The sequence below is a fragment of the Cheilinus undulatus genome, linkage group 9 (assembly GCF_018320785.1).
Source record: "Cheilinus undulatus linkage group 9, ASM1832078v1, whole genome shotgun sequence".
NCBI lineage: Eukaryota > Metazoa > Chordata > Actinopteri > Labriformes > Labridae > Cheilinus > Cheilinus undulatus.
This window is the reverse complement of record NC_054873.1, coordinates 24,381,219-24,400,034: the sequence shown is the minus strand read 5'-3', so window position 1 is coordinate 24,400,034 and position 18,816 is coordinate 24,381,219. Positions and strand designations below refer to the sequence as shown.

General features: G+C 37.9%; 1 long non-coding RNA gene across 1 annotated transcript in view; it reads right to left on the bottom strand.

Moving 5' to 3' along the window:
- Positions 1–536: 536 nt before the first annotated feature.
- LOC121515519 overlaps positions 537–18,816 on the bottom strand; it is a 122,782-nt gene continuing 104,502 nt past the window's right edge. The window contains exon 5 of the long non-coding RNA XR_005992376.1: positions 537–1,133. This is a non-coding gene — a long non-coding RNA (uncharacterized LOC121515519). The remainder of the gene's footprint in view (positions 1,134–18,816) is intronic.

The following is an 18,816-nucleotide window of genomic DNA, read 5'->3' as shown; positions in this document are numbered from 1 at the left end:
AGATTGTTTCTGCCATAGTCTGCTTTGCCCCTATGATGTTACATTTATAAAAGGCCAAATGGCAGCAGCCCGGGACACATTTAAGGATGTACACAGACCTTTCCCTGCACTTGTTGCTCTCTATTTTATGTCGATGTAGGACCTGTTTTACCAAGCTACCAGTAGATAAGTATGCACGCAGAAACATCCACTGTCTCTGTCTCTCCCACAGGTTCAGGCTGGGTAGCACAGTACATTAATGCATAATTTGATTAATATTCCAGTGATATTCTATTTTAAATGAAAAAAACCTGAGTGTGCAAGTGTGCAATTACAAAAATTGAGCTTCAATCAGGAAGTATAGTTCAGTATAACTAATTAGTGGAAAAAATCATTATGAAAACTCTTTGCTACCTCAAACACTGTCATAAGAGAGAGGTAAATGAATTTAAACAACAGCTAAATAAAAGTCACTGATTTCAATTTATTTTTATTCCATTTTTTTAGTTTACTTTATTGAATAATCCATGATTCCTTCAGCAAACCTACTCCAACAATACGATTTAAAATTCACAAATAAATAAGGGTGGGCAACAAGACATTGTTCAGTGAGCAACCTGGTGGCTAGATGCTAGAGAACTGGACAAGTGTTTCCCAACAGTACAGAGTTCATTTATTCAGAGTGAGTCAGACAAAATCAATGAGGGGTCTGGGGTCCTCCTCCAGGAAATGTAGGACATCCACCGCCAATGACATCTAATTCCCTGATTTATAAAGAATATGCAAAAATTTGTGGGGGAAGATGATTCAAATCTACCAAAGGCTGGCAAGAAAACAAAGCATGGATAAGGACATGTCTAACTCAAAAATGTAAGGCCTCTCACTGGTAAAATTAAGACTTCTTATGGCCGTGAATTGGGATAGGTACACCCCTCATATTATACCTACAAGAACACAAAATTGTTTAGTGAGAACAAACATTTTCATAGATTTTGCCTCTTACTCTTGCTCTCAAAGTGCACAAGATTGATGCATAGAAAATTTAAAATGTACAGTTATTTATGCCAGGGGAGCATGGCCCCAGACTCCACTGGACAGTTCTGGGTCCTCCCACCATAGTCTCTTAGATCCTATAGGAGACACTGAGCAGCCATCTATAGATGGGTAAAAGTTGTCGGTGAGAAAAGAAAAGAACATTGTAACATGAGACAATTTTCAGTTTCTTTATCTTATCAGACTCTGTAAGAATGAGAGAAGAAGCTGGTACTTCTTAGCACATAAAGAAGCCAAAGAATAATATCTAAAACGTATTCAAAGTACAAACACATTCCTACACCAAAATTATGAACATGTAACATAGGATAAGAAAACTGAATGCATGCAGAAGGTTTATGCTGCGCTCTTTTGCTGAACATCAGTAGAAGCTGGCCAGAGCCCAGTGTACACTTCTGGACATCCATCATGTCTGTTTTTTAGCCCATGAAGATGGCACAGACCTGATGCACTGAATGAGGAACTATTTGTTCTTCCATATGCCAGTACTTGTAATCGCTTTCTCAGGATCCTGCCAAATTTTGCCCTTTGCCAACAAGGGCCACATGTTTCCACAAAGGAAAGTCTGGCAAACAGTGCGCTGATCATTTTGTAATTTGGGCTTCAGTAAGCAAAATCTTGATGCCATGTGAGTCATTATAAGCATACTGTTGTTTCATCCTACGATGTTTAGTCCTTAAAGGGTTCTTACTATGAGAGTTTGTTCATAGGAATTTAATCTTTTACAGTCAGATTTGTATATCTAATTCATTTAGATCTTCACAGAAAGTAAACATTTCCTCTGTGTCATTTTTGTCAGCTTGATCCCCACACCTCATACGTCCTTAAACTAGTAAGGCATTGTATTCAAGGAGAATTTTTCCCTGGCCAAACTAAAAGACTGAAACTTAGCCAGTCTCCCAGAGTTGGCAGGACTGCTAAATAAACATGCATTGGTTGTTCAGGTTCACAACCTTTCCACAAGGCACAACCAGGTGCTCTAATGGAAACATTCAATGTTGCGCTAAAGGCAGTTTTTTTTCTCCCCTTTGTCACACTCCTGAATTTCATTTAGAAAGACAAAAGAGGGCTGCATACAGAAACCAAAAGCAGGTAAACATTTATGGTAAGCTATGAATACTTGAGTAAATACATGCCTTGCCTTGTAACAAGGGGTCATGCAACCCCATAAAAAAAGAATAGTAAAAAGGGTATACATATTTTAATGTCCTTATGTGGAAGCACTTCTCAGAAATCAGTCCATTGTGTATTCTGGTGACTCATTTTCACAGAGGAAGTAAACCCATGGGGTGAGCTGACCCTAAAGAGGCAGGAAATTTGTTTTTTTTTCCACCTGAACTTGGCTATATCTCACTTTCTAGAGGTGCCTGTCCCTCTCACTCACATTCAAGGACCAAGCCAATCTCCCTTTGTAAATAGAACTATGTTTTATAATTCCCCCTCGCTCTCAGATGACCATATCAATAATGCAGAGGAACCACATCTGTCCAAGGCCATGAGATTATTTCTCTGATTTGGGCTGACAGTTATGGTAATAGTTTGGCAAACAATCTACTCGAGCAACAATGACCACAGATTACAGCTGTTTTCAGATCAAAGAGACTGCAGAGAGGCCCATGATTGATTGCTCACCATGAGACAGAGTCAGCCGGTTCAGCCCCCCACATCTCACTTTTACCTCTCTGCTCTGATAATGGAAAAATTCCTCTTCCTGGGAGTTTTGATTGATTTATGATACCAGAAAGGCCATTTAAGCATTAAAAATGTTGATGCTTCAACAGGTGCAAATCTATGAAAATTAAAAGTACAAGCAGCAAAAATCTAATTTTGAGCCCAACCCTAGCACACCTTGCCCCTACCACTCAGTCCTAACATGTCACTTTGCACATTCATGTCTAGGATTAGGGGTGTCCAGGTTTTTGTTGGAATGAGGGTGTACGGTAAAGTTCTGGGGGTGCATGGCCTTTCAAAAGTAGATTTTCCAGAAGCACACCTCAAGTCATGTGTTACTGGAGATCTCCCAGAATGCCTTGTGAATCATTGGTAAGAAGGCTGCTCAAGCAAGGGATGAAGTGTATAAATCCAAGTAGTTTCTTAAATAATGTTTGATGACTATGAAACACATTATTATGATTACTTTCACTGAATAATGGTGATGTTATGATGAACATGGTGTTTAATGTTTTGAACAAGCATAAAAACATTTGTGTGATTGCTTGACTGTCATCTGGTAACGTCACATCTGTTTGTGTAAATGCCCTCAACTACTTCCAATGATGCATCAGGTTTCGAAAGGAGTTGCCCTAATCTTTGTAACTTTGAATTTAAACTGGAGTTAAAATTAGAAATGGGACTGAGCCTTATTGTACTTTAGAAAAGCTTACAGTTACATTTTTTAAAAGAAGTGTGTTGAAATACTTTAAGAAAAGGAGCCAGGTTGCTGTATATATTACACCTCTAAGCATGAGCAATAATGTTGATTCTGACAAGGTGTGAATGTGACAGAAAACTACATCCCTCATTAAGAGAATCAATCAACGGTCTAAAGAACTACAATAAATTTGAATTTGACAGATTAACAAATACAACTGCAGCCTTTGTATATCAGATAGAGCTTTGCATCATTACTGGTCTCAAAGTTCAATTATAATTATCCTGTTAATGATTCGATTTAAACTAATACAACGATACATCACAACGGGTTGCACCATGCTGCAGAAGTAAAAACTCGCTTTTTTAAGTTTTAAAAACTTCTGCAGAAATCAATGTTAACATGAATGTCTTTACATAGTAAACCAGAATTAATTATTGTGTGGGCCTGAAAATTCACAAGCAGCATCCCTGCAGAATCATCAACATCAGCATCATGAGTACACTGGAAAGTTTAAATTCAAAACCACTAATAGATAAAAAAAAACCTTCCCAGAAAATATATTGCCTCAAATGCTTATTTAGTTATGAATAGCTTCAGCATCAGTGCATTACTCGCAATTGATTAAAGTCCATGGTGATGAAAATGAGCATTTTGCTATACATCAGTGCATCTGGGACCTGTGCATGATTAAATGTTATAGCATCAATGTAACTTTGTGTCCATGTTACATCAATGTTAAATTAATTAATTAAATAATAATTAGTGCATTAATGTTTTTAATTGCATCAATAATGTGCTTGATTGTCCCTTTCAGTAGACACTGGTTAAGCAATTATCAGATCTAAATCTGAGTGTGTTAGCTTGATGCTAACACATAATGGACATTTAACATTCATTTTAGGCCAAGAGATTTAGCATTCTTTAATGCTACTTTATTACAGAAAAAAAAAACTTCTTCCTTGACAATTCTAAGTTAAATACATTTAGTAAGTGATCATTAATATAAAACTGTTCAGTAAAATAATAGACACTACTGTTATCTAGCTGTTGCTAGTAAACTGATACCAGTACCATCAGCGATTGTAATGTTTGACATGACAAATTTTTAAAACATGTCATCAACAGTTTACGTGAATGTGATGAGTTGTAGCAACATTATGTGAGTGGGTTTGTTTGTTGGCCTGTCTCTGGCTTTAACACGAGCTCTGTGCTTCAATGGATCGACTCAGACTGTCTTGAGTCCAGCGCTGCAGCAATTTGTGTTACAGTGGTTTAAACAACTGTTTTTTTAACTGATGACCTGTTTCTTTTTGCAGTCCATGATGATTCTAAGAAGCACACTGTAGCATTAAAAAAGGTCAGAGAAGCAGCTAAAGACACTGTAGGTCTATACAGTGCCTATAAAGTGTTCAGCCCCTTGGATGTTTCGCACTTTCATTGATTTTATAAATCAATCTTGGCCAATATAACTTTGCTTTTTTGCCAAAAAATTAAAAAAAAAAAAAAAAACTCTTTAATGTCAAAGTGAAAATAGATGAATGTTAATTAAATAAGAATATGTCATATAAAATAAGTGACAGCATAAATTTTCACCCCCTTCAAGTCAATATTTAGTAAATGCACTTAGTCTGTGTGGATAGGTCTCAATTGGGCTTACACATCTGTCCATTGCTATCTGTCTTGTCTTGTCTTGTCTTTAAACTATTTCTGTGTAGCTTTAACTGTATGCTTTGGGTCACTGTCTTCCTGAAATATAAATCTTCTCCCAAGCTGTAGTTCTCTTGCAGACTGAATAAGTTTGTGGTCCAGCATTTCCTGTATTTTGCTACATTGATTTTACCCTCTAGATTTACAAACCTTCCAGGGCCAGCTGCCGTGAAGTGTCCCCATAGCATGATGCTGCCACAACCAAGCTTCACAGGGAGGATGAAGTGTTTGTGCTGATGTGCTGTGTTTGACGCTTACCAAACAAAGCATATTGTCTGGTGGGAGAAAAAGGCACTATTTTGGTCTCATGTGTCCAAAGAACTTTCTTCCACTTGACGAGTCTCCAAAATGCCTTTTGGCGAATTGTAATCAAGATCTGAGTGTTCTTCTACAGTGGCTTTCTCTTTGCCACTCTCCCATAAAGCTTTGACTGGTGACGAACCTGGGCAACAGTTGTTGTATGCAGAGTCCCTCCTTTCTCAGCTGCTGAGGCTTGTAACTCCTTCAGAGTAGCCATAGGTGTCTTGATGGCCTCTCTCACTAGTCTCCTTCTTGCACAGTCACTCGGTTTGTGAGGATGTCCTTATCTAGGCAGATTTATACGTGCCACATTCCTTCCATTTCTTGATGGATTTAACTGAACTCCAGGGGATTTTCAGTGCCTTGGAAATGTTTTGTATCCATCCCCTGACTAATGCTTTTCAAAAACATTTCTCTGAGTTGCTTGGTGTTCTTTTGTCTTCATGGTGTAATGGTATCCAGGAATACTGATTTACCAGTGATTGGACCTTCTAGATACAGGTGTCTTTATACTTCAATCACCTGAGATACACTATATTGCCCAAAGTATTCATTCGCCCATCCAAATAATTGAAATAAGGTGTTCCAATCACTTCCATGGCCACAGGTGTATAAAATCAAGCACCTAGGCATGCAGACTGTTTCTACAAACATTTGTGAAAGAATGGGTCGTCAGGAGCTCAGTGAATTCCAGCGTGGTAATGTGATAGGCTGCCACCTGTGCAGCAAGTCCACTTGTGAAATTTCCTCGCTCCTAAATATTCCACAGTCAACTGTCAGTGGTAATATAACAAACTGGAAGCGATTGAGAATGATAGCAACTCATCTACGAAGTGGTAGGCCATGTAAAATGATGGAGCAGGGTCAGGATGCTGAGGCGCATAGTGCGCAGAGGTCGCAAACTTTCTGCAGAGTCAATCGCTACAGAACTCCAAACTTCATGTGGCCTTCAGATTAGCTCAAGAACAGTGCGTAGAGAGCTTCATGGAATGGGTTTCCATGGCCGAGCAGCTGCATCCAAGCCATACATCACCAAGTGCGATGCAAAGCGTGGGATGTAGTGGTGTAAAGCACACCGCCACTGGACTCTAGAGCAGTGGAGATGCGTTCTCTGGAGTGGCAAATCATGCTTCTCCATCCGGCAATCTGATGGACAACACACACAAATGGTAAGAATATGAGCTCTTTGGATATAAAATGTTCTACATATGAGCTCTGTAAATGGGGTGTAGCTAATTTTAGAAGGCAAAGTATACGTGTTTGTACTTCTATGTTAATTTTGATTTATTTATGGACTTTACACTATAAAACTTTAAGACACCTAGCGGGTACTTAAAACCAACTGCAGTGGAAAAAATAAAGTTGCTGTAGGTTATAATTTGTGTAAGACTCCAGATGCCAAATTGTAGCCATTCTAAAAAGTAAAATATCATTTTAACATTGATACACACATATTTGGTGGTTGTGCATCACTGTTTGCTGGTGTGAGGAGTTTGTATCTAAATACCTTAGATATCCAACAAAGAGGCTCATTATCTATTAATGACACAGAAGCTGTAACACCATTTGGATAATATAAATTTGCATATTTATTAAAAAAGAGACATTTGTGATTAATGGCATCCAGCCATGTCACATGTGGATGAGGAGGAAAATCATGGATCCTCAATCCTGTAGAGCCTTGATCAGTGTGCTTCACTTCTTCAATCAAGAAGAATAAAAGTGTAATAATTTTTGTCTGTTATACACAGACCTTGGTCCAGTCTTTGCAGGGTTACGCAGAGCTGTTAAGGCACATTGTTTCTTGTATGAATGCAGCACAGTTTTATAGAGAGTGCATGTTTGTTGAAATACAGTAAGAGCTACACACTACATCAGCAGGCTAATAACAAGTTAGTAGACTGTATTGAACTGTAAAATACAAGGTGGAAAAACTGGCTTGTCTACCCTTGATTCAAAGGGGAAAAATAAAAAAGGGAATAAAAAATTGCCTTGACGACAAGGACATTGTCAGATAAGTGGAGAAGGGCAGTCAGAGAGCTATTTAGAGTGACGGTAAATGGCCTTTTTACCATTCCAGCTACCCCTGCCCCCCTTCCCCGTTTAGGGATGGCATTAGAGACTGCAGACTGACATACATTTTTTATAGCTTCATAAAGTCGTCCAATGACCAGGTCACCCTTCTCATAACTAGGGAGCAGAACGCTTGAAAAAAGCCATTCATCACCATGAAAGGGCCTGCTTGTCCAAACGCCTTCAAACATGCACACAGTCTGGCATGAGACGCTCGGCACAAATGCTAACGTACTTCTGCCGCTAATGCCAGATGACCTTCTCACATCTATTAGCGGGCTGGCTGACGCAGAGGGCAGACACGAGCCCCTCTTGTCTCCTGCAAAGATTTCAATGACAAGGAAAAGAAAATATCATGCATGATAATGGCTGTTGCCACCAACAAAGCAATCTTTGCCTTTTTTTTGAAACAATACAGGGGAATGTCAGGTGAATATTAAGTAATCTGTGATCAATTACACGCTGAGAAAATCTCTGTCCCCACATATATTGCCCTGTAAATTAGTTGTTATTGTAGAGGTGCAGTTAGAGGTAATATAACAGAATAACATGACATGCTTTTTTAAATGTGTCCCCTTTGATTTGGCGAGCCAGAAGGACCTCCGATGTAGAATTGGAACGCCCCTCACAGACAAACCATCAGACCACCAAACCCCATTAGTGGGCAATTAGTGACAGCTGGTGGGTTGTCAGCTTGGTAATGGCCTCAAAAGGAGTACCCATGGAATACAAAAACTAGCAGCCATGCAACGGTTCACACCTTGGCTGTAAAACTCAAAACAGAAAGCTTGTAGCTAGCATGTCCACTGATCATCATTTTCTACATCTATGTAAAGCAAAATGCCATTTGTAAAGCAGTAAATACTATCAGGTGTTTTTAATGCGGGGCAATTTTACAAGGAGTTATAAAATAGGCTGCCAGCTTCAAACTCTGTGCCCTGGGGAAATGTAGATCTCTTCAGGTAATCTCATTTCAGCCAAAGGTGTGCTATTTTAGTGCTCTACCAGTTCCCCCTATTGCTGGCCTTTCATTTCAAAAGCAGGGGCTAAGCTGTGAGAGGCACAAGAGGTGGACGGGCAGAGAAGCAGGAGGAGGAGGTGGAGAAGGAGGAGGGGGTGAAGTAGTTTAATAATTTATTTAAGAGGGAAAGAAAGCAGCCAAGGGGAACAAATAGTGTTTCTCCCAGAACCAAGCCCTCCTGACCCCGGCCCTGCGTACCTGAAGCCCAAGCCCCATCGCATTAGTGAAATTCTTATTTGATGGCATTTTAATATTCTGCCTTGATGACTTTTTAGCAACATTTACTTTCGGAGGTCTCGAGCGCTTCCCCCAGAGGAAATGAAACATGTCAAAACCCATTACGAAAAAATCAAAATTTAAATACCTCAGCCGTGTTAGCGGTAATACACACAATCCCCACCGCTCAGAGGCAAGGCTCACAAACACTCATCTGCTTGCCGGCTCGTAATGAGTCTGTTTGATGGGTAAGCGATTTGTGGGTCACCGAGCATACGTTACAGATCCAATTTAACCCTTGATTGCTTGTACTCTGGAGGACCTGGGAAAACGTGTTATTGAAATTTAATACCAGATCATTTCTTCTTCCTCCCATGCAGGGACAAAGGTATGCTTACATGACTCCTTCCATGGCCTGTGCAGACGGGGGAGGCAGAGGGAGAAGCAACCAAGGAGGAGAGGGGAGAGACAAGACAACAGAGAAAAACAAAGACAATTTTATGCATGAGGGTAATCTTTGCCTCATCTGCAGGTCTTGCTAAACACCAATCCAATTAGCCCCTGAAGGCACTACGCTGAGCACCAACTCAATTGACTATGGGTCCTCCATCATGTGATATATCACTTTTCTAATAATGTTTACTGCAGTCTGCTGTTTACTGTCAGTGTTGACACTCAGAAAAGATGAAGACAGATTCAACAATGGAGTTTCTACTCCTCTACAAGGACATCGCCTTGTTATCAGGCAGAGGAGTTTGGGCTGATTAACACCCTCTGCAGAATTACTGTAAATAAAAACTTATGATAACACACTTCAAACCAAAAGAAAAACATGTATATGCATGGACCCAAACAAACATGTTGAACAGGTTTTCTTTTCAAAACATTCTCAAGGCCATATTTTTTAATATTTCAAAACCTGCATTTTTCACATGAAATTACATACCAAGATGTTTCTTAACCTTCATCAAAATTTGCACTAACAAAATAGTGCATTTCTGACTGATATTCATACTCTTTCAGAGGATAGTTAATTTTATCTGCAGAGATACTGTCGCCACAAAAGTTTAAGAAGCAACAAAAATGTTTAAAGAATGTTTCACATTCTAAACAAATGGGTTATTGCTTTAAATGGGTGGAATCACTGAGTTTATTAACAATACAATACCTAATTCAAAGATAGCGATTACATCATGATGCATTTAAAACAATATTTTAATGACACATTATATTATCTGATCAACTGCAAAATTTAAACTGTTTCAAAATGTGTTAGGTGCTGAACCTATGTGTTTATCCCCTGATGTGAATAATACCATTTAATGTTGTTTGGAACACTGTATTGTTCTTTTTATTATTATTTCAGTATATTTTTGGATTACATAATAGCATCACACAAGTCATCTTGGCAATATATTGTCTAGGGAAAAGTGCAGTTTGCTAAATGGTTGAAGTGGGATTCCTCAATAGCCGACACGAGAATGACTCCTTGTTGAAAATAAAGTGTAATATATTTTCTTAGTTCAGACTCACACAACTAAAGAACTGCTCTGTCTGTACTGTAGCACAGCAGGCCACCATTAGTAACAGCTTTAACTCAGGTGAATGGCTACTGCAATGGTACCATAATTCTCTTTACTCTCACGTAAACAACAGGGAACAGATACCAATAGCATTTATGACTGTGTGGCCAAAGCCTGATGAGCATTAAAGATACTGTGAGGAATGTTTAGTATGTGTCAGTTTTGGAGCCCTCTTGTGGATAAAGCATTACAATTTGCTGATTTCGTTGCGTTTATGTGTAGGTACACTCAAAAAAAACATGGGTGTCTGCTACACGAACCTAAGTCTAACATGTAGCTCCTATTATATAAAATCAAGTTTTATGGTTGAACACTTTCAAATTATGTAGTTTTAACGTAAAATGCAACAACTTAAAATTTACTAGACTAATTTATGTTAACACGACCTAATTCCATTGAGTTAAAATTGCAAATCACCACTGCTTACAACTCCAGACCAGTAGGTGGCAGTAATGTGCAACTTTGCTTTGTTGGATCAGCACAATTTATTTTATGTAACTGTACTATTTTAAAAAGTAGTTGTAACTACCCTATTAAATTAAGTAACTCATAATTATATTGTGGCGATCCAGGAACCAGTCGCATGGAGCAGGGACTTCTGGGATTGTTTTGTGCAAAAGAATTCGCTTTTCTACTGCTCTATAATGTCCATGTTTCATTGCAAAGTTATGATTATGCATGTTTTGTTTATTGGTTCATGTTTTTAGGGGAAAATGTTTTTCCAAGTATGACACCATGAGTAAGGGGGTTAATGCTGCAGACTACCCTGCCTGTATGGCTCTGTATCTGAGTTCTAAATAAAAGATGGTTGCTCGTGCTTATTGCAGGACGGCTTGATAAGCTCATTCAGCTTGTCTTGAGCCTTTCCTCATCACGGGTTGCCACAATATCATACCTTTTTTTTTTCTGCCACAGTATCATACAAGTTTAAATGGCCCAAGAAAATTGCATCAGTGTGTTACATTTACCCTTACAAATCTAGTTGGCCTGGACCATGGTAATTAAGGAACATTAACGCAAATACATCATGTTGACCCAACATATTTACATTTAGGTCACTCAAAAAAATTGTTTCTGGCTAAGTTAACGCATTTTACTTGGGTGGAACCTCTTTCCATAATTTTATTACGTTCACTGAGCAAGTTATTTTTTTTGAGTGTAGTGTTTCCTGACAAAAAACATCTCCTACTGTCATTAAAAAGCCAAACCAATCAGCTGTGGAAAATGGAAAAAAAAAATCCTGTTTTGGCAGGGTGCTGTTACTTACCTTGTCTTGACACCTACCCTGCAGTGGCATTTACAGGCTTTTAAAATAACACAGCATTAAATCTTGCCCATGATTGTCTCATTTGCTTTTGTAGATCAGAAAGAGGCATCAGCAATAATTTCAGTATTTTTCTAAGCAAAATTAAAAACTCCTCAAATGGCCTTTAAGATCACAATTATTAATGTATCTTAAACAATTTTTTGATTTCTAAACTTTTTTAACTCAAGCATTCCATAATTCATACAACCCCATCACATAAGCTTTACCAAGACAAGAAATATCTGTTTATGAAGATTTTTTTAAGGGGTGAACAACAACATTGAGCTTAAAGTTCATGTCAATCAACACATTGCCACTTTTGGCATTTTTTAGACTGGTGGTAGTGAGAGAGGAGTTGCGTGTGTCTCTTAGGTATCCTTGGGCGAGACACTGAGCTTGTACTTGATGAGTCATTATTAGTCACTCTGAATAACAGCGTCAGCGAACAGCTTAAAATGTAAATTGACAGTCATGAAAACACTTCAGGCACGACCCAAACCCTCTTAATGTTCGCTGTTCTTAAGGTGTTTAAGGTCACTGTAGAGACATTTCTGTACTTTACTTGCTCTCTCATGTTGACTGAATCCTTTCTGTTATAGTTCATTTTCTAGGAAATCTGAATAATACTAGAGCTCTGAATGGTCTGGGGACTTATGGGTAAGGGGGTCTAATTGAGAGCTCAAGTGAGCAGTGGCAGGCTGGCACGGCTCATTCAGTGTTTGTCATTAGACCCGACTGCAGGGAGAGAATAAAGTGCACTGCACCATTGGTGTGTAACCAAGATTTATGCTAATGTCTCCCTGCATATGCTTATTCTACATATCTATATTAAACTTAATAGACTGTTACATTGCTTCTTAACCCCGGCTTCCATACATGATTAACTTTTCTGATTTCTTTGCAAAATGGCATATAAACACGGGGCAGGGATTTTATCAGCGTGTCAGTGAGTTTGTTTCCAGTGGCAGCCCATGGCTCCCGTAATCGTTTTGATACTTCAGGGACTCTATCAAGAATGCCTGCCTTAGAGGCCACAGATAATATGTCACTCTGTAAATATAAAAGGCAGCTTAAGAGAGTGTGGATTTCTTACCCTATTTGCTTATGAAACATCATCAATTACAGGAAGTTAAAACAGCTGGTCTCAAAAAAAAAGACACCTTTAAAAATTAGGCAAATTTCCAAAATTGTGGGGGATATGAATTCAACAGCATTTAGTTAACAATGTCAAACTTTTGATCACTGTGGTTTTCAGGGTTGATTTACAGTACACCAAACCAGTGCTGAATTTTCTGATTCAATGCACTGCTTAGTGAGGGGCCCCCAGGAAATTTTGGGCATCCAAGGTTTTCTTTCTTGCATTTTGGTGAATATTTATGAAACAATTTGTGAAGGAAATTCATTTAGAAATCCAAGTTCTTGATTTATAATAGAAGATAACAAATATTTCCTTTATAAAGCTCAAATTCTGTAAGCTTGAGTTTGTTGTTTTTCCACATGTCCACGTTTAAAATGACTAGATTTGTAGAAAAAACAAATCATATTACAAAAGCCTGTTAACTGCTTTTACACCTAAAAAACAAAGACTATTTAAGGATAGCCTTACATTAAGTCAAACACAGAATAGTATAGTCTACATATTTCACTAAAATAAGGGGATTAGCTTGTTACTGTTGCAAAAGATGACTTTTAACACACATTTTTCAAAAATTATTATTGATACACCTTTAAGTTTGATAACCTTAGTACCTCTGACTGTAGTATGCTAACTCTACCTTTCTCTCTTTGTGCATCACTGACTGATTTCAGATCTTTTCAGATGATTTCTCTTGTCTTCGCTGTTCCATCATTGGTACACTCTGTTTATTTATTGGTCTTTAATACCCATGGTAACACATCTTGAGTTTATTTGAGCGAACTAACACTAAAACACTTTTTTTTTTTAACATGCAATCGCTATTTTTTCTTAAATGTCACAGGCAGGCCATGGCAATACACATCAACTTACTTGATATCAAAGCATCCTGGTTGGCAGAGAGGGAGAAGGAGACATGAGGTAGAATGAAGAAAAGTTTTAGGCTAATGCTTACTGTACAGCCATCACGTAGCTGCTACTGTTTTTCTGCTGTTTTCTGGGGAAGTCTTAAATAACGATGATTCTTGTCTGTGTGGTTGGAGATATTTCTTACTCTTTTCTTAAATTATTTCACCAATTTCTCTCTACGATTGAAGACTTCTCTCTGACCCTGCTCCCACTGAGGGGCAGGGCTGACACACAGTCAGTCAGGCAGCACTGCTGCAAATGCCGCTAACTGTAAGATGGACAAACCTGCGCAAAAAAAAAAGACTTAAATCGAAATAATTTTAGTTAGAGAACACAATAAAGACATGTCCAAGGCAATGTGCCTTATAAATTTCAAGACCTCTTACAGGTAAAATCAAGATTACGTGTTGTCTGTCCAAAAGGTCAGAACTGAACTGTGAAAAAAGGCATTTAAATTGACCGCCCCCTTCCCTTTACCTGGAAGGATTTACAAAAAGTGTTGAAACTCAATGAACTGATCTCTTTGGACACTTTTAATTGAAAGACTTGGACGCAGACTCATCTGACTGTAGATGCTTTGATTAACTTCACAAATGTGATCAATTCTGGTAAATAGTTTCTGCTTAAATTGTAATCTTGTGCCTTTGATACATTTACACTACATATGTTGTATTATGTTGTGCATGACTGCTTTTTGTTTGTCTGAAACTCTGTTTGCTTCTGTCGTCCTGGCCAGGACACTCTTGAAAAAGAGATTTTTAATCTCAATGAGGTTTTTCCTGGTTAAAGAAAGGTTAAAAAAGACTTCAAGACTTTTTATGGCCTTAAATCTTGAAAACAGACTTTTGAAGAAACTGCAGCAACCCTGGGTTTTGAAACATAAGATGAAATAACAAGAGGGATAATCATGATAGAATTCAAACAAAGCTTTTCTGATTGATATATTTATGTCCGAAATAAATGATATGATCACATGCAATTTTAATACACAGTATTCATAGTAAATGCACACAGATAATAACTAACAACTTTGGAAATGTCCCTGAACTGTAAAGCATTTCAGCCTCTTTTTGGACAATGCTTTTATTGTCTAGCCCATAGCTGTACGGTTTAGATTCTGCTAATCTAAACCAATTTGACTATGTCTTAGTCTTTTGATTGATTTTTTTGAGGCTAGTTATTTATAAAAGTTTTTTTTTTGTTAGCCAATGGCTTAACAATAAGGTATAAGATGTCAGGTATCAGGTATAAGATGGAATGATGTCAAAGTGTCAGAACCACCTTTTATATCAGGCTTTTATAAATAACTAGCCTCAAAAAAATCAATCAAAAGACTAAGACATAGTCAAATTGGTTTAGATTAGCAGAATCTAAACCGTACAGCTATGGGCTAGACAATAAAAGCATTGTCCAAAAAGAGGCTGACTTAGTCTTTTGATTGATTTTTTTGAGGCTAGTTATTTATAAAAGCCTGATATAAAAGGTGGTTCTGACACTTTGACATCATTCCATCTTATACCTGATACCTGACATCTTATACCTTATTGTTAAGCCATTGGCTAACAAAAAAAAACTAATTTTGAATGCTTAGCTATTATTTTTAAGTTATATGAAATATAGCATCTTGAATATACCCTCGTTCAGGCCTGGTATTGATCCAGTTTTCAGATGTCCACAATCATATATTGGTAATATAATAAAAATGATAACTTTTCCAATGATGGATAAAATTAGGATTTTTTAAAATCATTAATTTGGGAAAATCACCTGAAAATCAATGACAGACCCAGACAGACAAAGATGGTAGTGACTAAAAATAAGGTAAAAGTACAGGATATATTGCACTCAAATTATTCATGTGAACACAAAGACAACCTCATATGAATAGGGCTCTCTATATAAAGATAGAACAGTTACATTCGCTTTCTTTAAACCTTATGTGGAGACAACAAGCTACGAAAAGCTGCTGTTTATCTTAAGAGAGCAAGCTGCAAGTAATTTAATACCACCTCTCTGCCAAATATTATAATGTATCCATATTCTAGGGACAAAAAAGCACAGTATATGGCAGGTATTTGTTAAAAGTAAAACTGTCAGCCTCAGACTCATTTTCATGTAGGTGTATTTTGGGAGCACCGTGCTGGTGAAGTGACATTTTATTCATCACCCGCACCTATTTGGCATTTTGGTGCCTCGCCCTGTGCTGAAGTTGGAGGAGACTTGCAGTGGGAGTGTGCCATTGGTGAGCCAGCACTGCAATTTTGGTGTCAAGGATGTCAAGGTTAGGATCTGTTCTCCACCTGCCAATTAGACAAGCCCAGAAGCTCAAAATTTCAGCAGGAAATACAATTTTATTAGGTACAGCTATAATGTCAGGGAGGTAGAGTATGGACAAGTGGTTGATTATTACAGAATACATAACTAAACAATAGAAGCTTATGGAGACTGTGAAGAGAAAATATGCCATCTCTTGTAAATAAATATTTTATTTCCTAATTTATTTCAATAAGTGCTATTTGACCCTAATTAAACATGTCTGGGTTTTTGGCTCTTTGGGAAAAAAATGTACATTATTGTGACATTTCATTTTATGTTTGCTGACACCACAATTGACACCAGATAAACTCAGCAATCCAAGCACTCAGAACTGGTTTGAACACATCAGGTGAGCTATTTCAACCCCTGTCAATTGTACAGTCCCTTTCAAACTTCAATAACTTTGTAGTTTGATGCAGTGAATGATGAATAAAAGGCCTGAACAGTGTAGGTGGTATCTTTACAGTAGAACTGCAGGGAGCCACTTAAGTGGCATGCAAAGCTGACCAGAGCTCCACTTGCCCTAAACAGACCCTCGGCTCTCACTTTACACGCCATACACTTTCAACACCACCCCCCCACACACACTACCCATTTTGCCAGGCTCTTGACTTACAAATTGCTGCTTTAGACTTGGTTTCATTGTAGCAGCTTTCAGGGGAGAAGGAAAGAAACATTTGAAAAAAGCCCACTCAGGACACTTATGTCCCCATGCAATACAGCAAAGCTGGTCCTTGGCTAACAGTCAGCACATTGTTTCCGCTTGTCCCTCAAAGTACTAACCTCAGCGCTGTCAATAACCTCTCTATCCATTCTCTAACCTTCCTATCTTTTCAATCTACTTGGACGACTTCCAAGAAGCATGAAAAAAAAGTTAAAATGCCCTGGACATAAGCCCTCAATAGCTCAGCGTAATTCCCTCTTTAAATGTAAGACAAAAATATCAGGGCTCTTTAGCATGCCAAAGAGACTGCACACAGAGCCGTGCTCCCAGTGGATGGCTGACAGGAAGAAGGGCAAGTCCTTCCTTGGCATAAAGAGGCACTGTGTGGAGGGAAGACATCAAGCAAAAGAACCTTTTGAGGTGATACCCATGCACACAATGACCCACACTCTATCCTAATAAAGATATCTCAACGCAAATAAGCTCTGCGTTAATAATAATCTTTATCACATAACATATCTCAGCACCAAGAGTCAAGGTCTCACCTTGTAAATGTTTTAATCACCTGCAGAACATTTACCCTTTGGTTCAGATTTACTATCACAACAGCAAGCGTTTAAAACTCCAATCTCATTGAAAGCAGCACAAGCTTTTTTTTGGGTCCAACCTCAAACCTAAAATACCCACTCCACTCAACAGCCTTGTACATTTCATCACACTCACCACGGCGAAGAATTAAACGAGTAATCCAATGAAATATTAATTAAATTATTGTGGGGTTTTCACTTAAGCGCACCATTTTCATAATTGTTCCATAAATTATATTTTCCAGTACATTTGCTTTAGATGGATAATTAATTTCTGGCTTTACCCGTTTCAATTTGATTTTGTTTATGGAAACAGCAGAATGCAAATTTGTGTGAGTGAGTGTGTCTTTAAATACACAAATTCAGCAGTACTTCTAGTGATGACAAAATGTGACTGTTATTTACTTAACTGTATAAGTTAGACTCTTTATTTGCAAAGGAGGTAAAAGATTAAAGAGGTACATGGCCATATAAAAGTGAAACAGATGCATTTAATAGTGATGAAGAGGGATTTTATCACACATGCTTCGCCTCCATGCAGCTTTTCACCATTGTGAAACTGATACTATGATAACTACATAAGGACGAGGATAAAATTATCAGCCCACCTATGGAAATTTAAGTTTTGGAAGTTTAAGTTTGGTTTCGTTTTGGTCTAATCACACACTGCTTTATCAGAATTTCCCACTGCAGTTAAGTTAGTTTTATTTTGGAGATTCATACCATAGACTTTTCTCCATATTGGAAACACTGTAGAAACCAAACCACTCCCCCAATTTAATCATGCTTAGCCTTCAGGACTTGTCACACAGGAAACAAAGACAACAGATGCTTGTCAGATCATCAAAGAGGATGCGGAGTTGTGGGAACAGACTACCTGATCAATGTTACAGCTGAATGTTAATATAGATATTAGGAAAAGTAAAAAGATGATTAGAAGCAAAGACTAAGATTAACTTATGATCTTTAATATTTTTAAAACATTACTCATGCTACTCTATCTCCTATTGTATGACTTGACTATTGTTTTGGTTTAAAAGGAAAGGAAAATCACAAGTATCAAGAAAGTATTGATAAAGATACAAAGATAAATTGAATCGGCACCCAAGAATCATGATTAAAAAGTACAGACAAAGGTATATCATCCTAATACGTAGTTTAGTGTCCAGCAAATATGCAATCTAAAAACTTAACTCCTCTGGTAAGCATTCCAGCAACCGCTCCATTTATTATTTTCATCTCCAGTCTCTAAATAACCATTTACAAAGGTGAATGAGAACACATTCATGTTTCCAATGTTCTCTGCAGCTTAACTCCATGCTGGAGATTCAAATGAATATGAAACAAATCCTACATCATGGGAGAGGAAACAGTGGAACAGCAGACATCAAACTCACATGTAAATATGCATTTCCATATACACATGTATCCAGTCCCTCCAAGTTTGTCCTATGATATCTTTAGCTGCTAAAAAATGAAGCTTCGTTGCTTCAGAATCCTGTATAAGTGAGGCCACATTACCATTTCACAAGGCAAAGACAGAAGGCAACATATGCCCAGTGCTGTCCTTTGGTCGCTCAGATTCAAAGTATT